General features: G+C 36.0%; 1 protein-coding gene across 1 annotated transcript in view; it reads right to left on the minus strand.

Annotated features, from left to right (window-relative positions):
• LOC106472144 (protein Shroom2-like) overlaps nucleotides 1-2,672 on the minus strand; it is a 27,701-nt gene extending 25,029 nt beyond the window's left edge. The window contains exons 1-2 of the mRNA XM_022400741.1: nucleotides 2,542-2,672; nucleotides 2,135-2,193 (exon numbers count right to left, since the gene is read on the minus strand). The gene's annotated coding sequence lies outside the window, so the exon portion shown is untranslated. The remainder of the gene's footprint in view (nucleotides 1-2,134; nucleotides 2,194-2,541) is intronic.
• Between the last annotated feature and the right edge of the window lie 3,962 nt (nucleotides 2,673-6,634).

A 6,634-nucleotide genomic window follows, 5' to 3' on the forward strand; every position in this document is an offset into this window, starting at 1 on the left:
AAAGAAACCTTTTTTCGACCCTTCCACAACACTTAGGAATACTAATTTACCAAACCAGCAAAGGAAGTTTAAAACAACAACATATTACAGCAATGTGTTTTGCCGCAGTTATTAAAAAATCGGTAATGAAAATACAACATTCCACAACGTTGAAATTTACAGACAGCTCTGAAAATCTAAATTTTTACTAAACACAAATTAGAATATCTTTATTCTCTGTCTTTGGTCGTGTACAGTGTGGCCTTCGGAATAATGTGCTTGATATGTGAATCGAAGGGTCCATGGTTCGCGGCCCGTTGCCGTGGGTAGTCTACAAGAGTGACTGCAGATTTTCACTAATCCATCAATCAACAGTAACCAAAGAATTAGCGGTAGGTGCTGTTGACTAATTACCTCCTCTCTAATCTATCAGTATATAATTAGTGACAGCTATGCGCAGGAAGCCTTTTGTGTAGCTTTGAGTTAATATTGTGGAACAAAAACCGTCTCGAGCCACTAAACAGCTGCAAAAAATATCGATTTTAGTTTGACACGACAAAAGAAAATTGGATTTTTTTTAAAGGGGGGGGGGGACTAGATCTTAGTCGTGGTTGTGAACATAAGCCAATTAAAATTTCAAACAGGCGAAGAATTAAGTTATACTGAAGAACTAGGCCACGTCAGTTAAAATTAATTAACAATAACTTTAAAGACTGGTACTCGGAGCTAAGCCTAACGAACTGACTGTGCAAACATAATACAAGTCCATTGAGACGTACAATGCATATTCGACGTGTATAATTTAATATGGAGATTAGAAAAACAACATAAGCTATTTTGTCTGCACAAAAGGATTTCGATTGATTTATCGATCTTAGATACGAATAAAATACGAGCGGAATAAATATCAAAAGCAAAAACTGAATAAAAAAAACAAAATCTGTTTTAAATACATTAAGGTTAATCTTGTAATCACTCGTTCGATCTTTTACTGAAGGAGACCTTCTCTGACGTCATTAAAATACAAATAAAGAGAAAGGGCAGTTAATTTCAATCTTACTTTTATTATAATTTAGAGAGTAAGTGCCCGTCTTCAATTAATTCGATAAGCTTTAGTGCAGATGCAAATAGCTTAAGGTCTTACAAAACTTTTGGTCTTTGTTAAATAAACTTCTTATTTATTCAGTTTTTACTTCAGTACTATACAGTAGTGAAATTTTCTAGTCAATCGAACGTTCTATAAACCATTGAAGCCATACTGTCCCATGTGATCCCCTCCTTTTTTAATTCGACGTACTTACTACACACGATTGGGAAGTAATCGTTACAAGATAACGAGTTATGCTTTATAAATTATGTTGTTTGCTATCTATTAAACTTTTCATTGTACTGAAAACTGAGTGTTCGAAGAAAGAAAGCGGATGGAAGTAAAAGCTTTGTAGGCCTAAATAAGATCTTTTTCTGATGCTTAACCTTTAGGGCAACAAGACAATTGTTTGTAGGCCTAAATAAGATCTTTTTCAGATGCTTAGCCTTCAGGACAACAAGACAATTGTTTGAAAGCAAATTATTCTAAACTTCGTTCTTTTTTTTTTTGCGAACACTTTATTCATTCTGTTTTTGTTTTTTTGCAAAGAATTAAAAAATAAAGCATAATAATGTCTGCTAGTTAAAAAAGAAGGCCTAACACCAAACAATTAATTATGTCTGCTAGTTAAAAAAGGCCTAGCACCAAACAATTAATGATGTGTGCTAGTTAAAAAAAAGGCCTAGCATCAAACAATTAATGATGTGTGCTGGTTAAAAAAGAAGGCCTAGCATCAAACAATTAATGATGTATGCTAGTTAAAAAAGAAGGCCTAGCATCAAACAATTATTTCGTGCGTGTCTAACCGTCTAATTCTATGAATATTTATTATCAGCCAGGAGACCTCTCGTTTAACACTAGAACTCGTCAGCTGGGCTGGACTATGAGAGAAAGAACAACTTTTCACGTGTGTAATAAAACACACTTGGTTTGCTTAATTCAAGTTTTTATTCTTTTACTCAAGGCTCTACCATCTTTAAGTTATAGAAAAAAAAGCAGACGAGAAACGACTGCTTCTTCTTGAAACTGTGTGAATGGAAAATATCCCAATCGATACTATTAACTTACCTAGACAGATCTTCATTAACTGGTTTTATTTCCTTTGAAGCTCGTGACCCTTGGATGGCCTGTAAAAAGAAATAATATTTTGTAATATACCTCTACAAGATTCATTATCCGCACAATATTCTTTTGTTACTAGACAAATATTTGTTGGGAAGCGTAAAGTGATGCAGTAAGCCATTAGGAATTAGCTTTTTAAATGACAGGAAAAAAAAAACTTACACGATTACGTTTAAGTGTAAAAAGGTATCTCCTAAAAATTTTGATACGTTATCTTCCTGTTCAGTTATCTTATGCATAAGCCTCAAAAAATAATATCAAATACTCTGAACAGTGCAAGTAAACGTAATATTGGCTGGTTAATCCATTAAATCAATAGAGTAGGAGCTTCACAGCGTTTCGTAACATATTACTACAACTGTATGAATCAGTATGATTGGGGCCGGGCGTGACTTCGAGGCTAGTGTGTCTTTATGTGTATCCAAAGGTTGATGGTTTGAGTTCGTTGCCACAAAAATGAAAAAAAAAATCGTGCTCCGCAAAATATGGCCTTAGGTGCGTTATAAAAGCGACCGTCAAATCCCACTAAAGTAGCCCAAGAGTTGACAGTGGGTAATGTTGACTTGCTGCCTTCTCTGTGTCAGTCAGTGCATATATCCTTTGTGTAGCTTTGCTCGAATATTCGAAACAAACCAAACGAAACGGTGAAATTGCTTCCAAAAACACAAAAGGCTACTATCGACGATAATAATGGTCATCTAACGCCCATTATATCACGTTAAAATACGTTCGGGGATTAAGACCTTCGGAAGCCTTTAAGCCAGAGATTTTTGTCACAAACAGTCGACGGTGTCGCCATCTACTTTAACTTTACAAGTACCGTAACCACTGAAAACTAAAACAGGAAGACAATTACTCTTGTAGACAAGAGAGATGTTTTCACTATTGCTTATCTCTGTCGCAAACATAAAGACTTTAAAAATTAATTGCTCTTCATTCGCCTTAAAGAAAAATTACATCATCTGAAGAAATAACTTGTTTGTTGTTCAGCACAAACCTTCACAATGAGTTGGCTTTCTGTGCCCTGCTCAACGCGGGTATTTAAGAGCAATTTTTTTTTTTGCCTTATAAGCTCCTTAAACTTATCGCTGAGCCACTAAGGAGGGAGAGGGGGAGAGGTTCTAAAGCAATAATCCCAAATTATGGAGTTACCTTTAACACAGAAGTTAGGGGGCGGCAACTAATCTGTGTATCGTTAACATAATCTTTGCTTCTTAACTCTCACTTGCAGGCACGGTTCTAGGGTCTTATCATTGGAGGGGGCGGGGGGTAAGGAGGTATTTTGTGGGTGTGGTAGGATATCGATATTTTAAACAGCGCATGTCACTTGTCGGTTAGTGAGGTAACCCCCTGTCTATGTTTATAAAGTCGCACTTCTTAATGTACGATTTTGAATAGAGTTGTTTAAACATTTGTTTAACAACAAGTAAAAGCTTGGAATGATCAATACTTTCATTGGGGGGTGTCTGTGAGCAAGACCTAGTTTCGAGAATTCCACTCCTCATCAGTGACCCTGGACACTACCACCAATGAAATATCAGACCAAACCAAACCAAACCTTTATAGTAGTGAGGTAACGAAAATCGAAATGGTGTATTTAAGTGTTTTACACTCACAAAAACGATTCAACGATTTTGTTGTTGTTGTTGTGAGTCGGCCTTAGCCAATGAGGGACCAGATCCAAAGCGAGGGGACCCTCTTAGCATTTCGGCAATGAAAAATGTGTGACGAAAACTGTACATATGTTCTTAACTGGGTCAACCGTTACGTTTTACACTTTTAAAAACAATATGACGAGGAGTCCTAGGCTGGCTCTGCCCACAGATTATCAAAATTACTTTGATGCGCCACCTTTTATTAACGGGGTCAAAAAATAATTATAATTATATATAACTCAAATATCTTTATGTCAAAGGTCAATATTACACTGGTAAATACTTAGCTATGGCTATGTTAAAGGTCATTGAAATACTAATAAATAACCCACTGCTTAATTATTATTTGACTGTGTCAATAAATAGTACCATATTTTTATGTCGAGAACATAGAGGTCGTTAATTATTCAAGGTCATCCTTGGCGTATGAATAGCTAACTTTAAATATGTAAGTGTTTTGTTCAGTATACTTCAGACAACTGGGCTTGTCTCATCTCACCCAGTTTATTTATACTTATACTTGAACAAATTTTCAATGGAAAGGGGGGGGGGGAATTAAAAACTATTAAGGTGAGGGTTTTACTTCTGCTTAACATCACTTTGTGATGATTAAATAAAAGGGTGGGGGTTGGGAGTTTTACGTTGTAGAATTTTTAGGGTGGTTTAATTCTACTTTAAGGTTGTATCTAAATATTAAGAGTAACCGTCATCCCACAACTGGCTGCAGAAAGCGAAAAGCAGTTGGAGTTGAGATGTTGTGTGTTCAAGCACTTAACTCCTCAACCGATTCTTCTCAGCTAGTGGCTAGTTTGACATCGGCGTTTGGATCTTGTCTAATAGATGGGATGTCCACAACACGTTTGGTTGCTATGGCCACAGACATTATCCGTTATGAGTTTTAATAATGATGACAACAAGAGCTGGTAATGGACAAATTAATTTTGAATTTTGAGTTTCTTTGTAATGTGTTTTTGATTTATATTAATTTCATCATTATTGTTTTAGAGTGTTGATTAACATTTCTCCTATTTACAATTTATGTATTTGATAGCTTTAGAACTATCGATTTATTTATATATCACATTTACTCATATCCGACAACAAAAAAAGTTACGCGTTCAGCATATTCTATACCTCGCGTGACACGTGAGCCACTCCCTTTGTGGCCCACGTGACGGATCAATTGAAAACAGAACACGGTTTAATATATTCGTGACAACTTCACGCATTGCTGTCGAGGCAGTGAAAAGGCTGCACATTCAGTGGCTTTTTTTTTTTATTTGTAATGTAACTGCTGTTTTAAAAAGATAATCTACTCATGCCGATAAATCCATATCGTGTATTATATATGTACAAACATAGCAAATGTAGTTTTGAGTCCGCGTCCAAGTTTGGTTGATACAAAAAGAAAACAAGAAACATTGGGAACTGAAATGGTTTTTAGTTATAGTATCACAGTGACTTTTACTGGGGAAGTAAAATATGTATTGACTGAAATCTGACACGTAACAATGAAACATCCAAGAATAAACCGCGTGCAAGCAAAGAACCGTATAATATTCGATTTTGCGCAAACGTGTTAGGAAACAACGAAAAAACAACGGATTTAGGAAGACGAAGGAAAACAACTTGAACTGAATGCCGGTTTATTTATATTACTCAAAGACTGGCGAATCTCGAGTAAAATGCATTATACTTAAAATTCGTCAAACGGTTTTGGGAAAAACAATAACCCTTGATCGAAACTTGTTTTGGGATATTAAACGTACAACGATAGCAATCAGATATCAAAAGGGAATTTTGTTGTTGTGACAGAGAATCCAGGTTATCGGAAATATCAAAAGTTGGCAGGTTACCATTGAGCCAAATATTGAACGTATTTTGTTGTACACGTAAAGATATATCAAATTACTGCTCTATATATTTCGAAATCACGAGACAGCTGTAGGATTCTCACATAACTGTTTTTAATTTGGTGTCTATTCTTTCATGCTCCTGAAAAGAAAACAACAATGCTAGTTTTTTTTGCTGTTGGTCCACTTTATTGACTTCCGACTAATGCTTTTTTTTTCTCTTTCTATACTCCCATCATTCTTTAGGCACGGCTGTCGTTACTTTATAAATGGGTATTTGACTTCTGTTTTTTTTTAAAGGATATTTTGACAAATGATAATAGTGAAGTAGACATTGGAGCCTGGCATGGCCTGGTGGTTGGGGCGCTCGACTTGCAATCTTCGGAGTCAAGAGTTTTAAACCTATCATTGGACATGCTCGTTAATATTGCTATTCGTTGGTAGAAGAGTAGCCCAAGAGTTGGCGGTGTGTAGTTTTGATTAGCTGCCTTTCCTCTAGTCTGTCACTTCTTTTGAAGTGGCTAGCGTGGATAGGCCTCGAGTAGCTTTGCACGAAATTTGACAAAACAAACAAAGACAAGTACACGTTGATGCATTAGTTATTCTAGATGCCCCTTTTCCAGTGACAACACAAACAAACACTACCACTAGGCTCCTGTGGGGCTAGTCATGCAGGTAAATTAAATATATGACTACATACCAAGACTGGATCCGTTAGACTTCCTGTTCCCGAAAAAAACAACTTAAAAGCATAAATATACGCAGGGAAGACGAGCACGTGCACCAAAGAAATGATTTTAATTATTTATCTTTCGATAGACAATAATGTCCTAACGTAACTCTAAGAGATTCCAAACCTCCTGTATAATATGACGACAGTGGATGTTTGTTTGTTTTGTGTTTTTTGAATTTCGCGCAAAGCTACACGAGGGCTATCC

The sequence above is a fragment of the Limulus polyphemus genome, unplaced genomic scaffold (genome assembly GCF_000517525.1).
Source record: "Limulus polyphemus unplaced genomic scaffold, Limulus_polyphemus-2.1.2 Scaffold5117, whole genome shotgun sequence".
Classification (NCBI taxonomy): domain Eukaryota; kingdom Metazoa; phylum Arthropoda; class Merostomata; order Xiphosura; family Limulidae; genus Limulus; species Limulus polyphemus.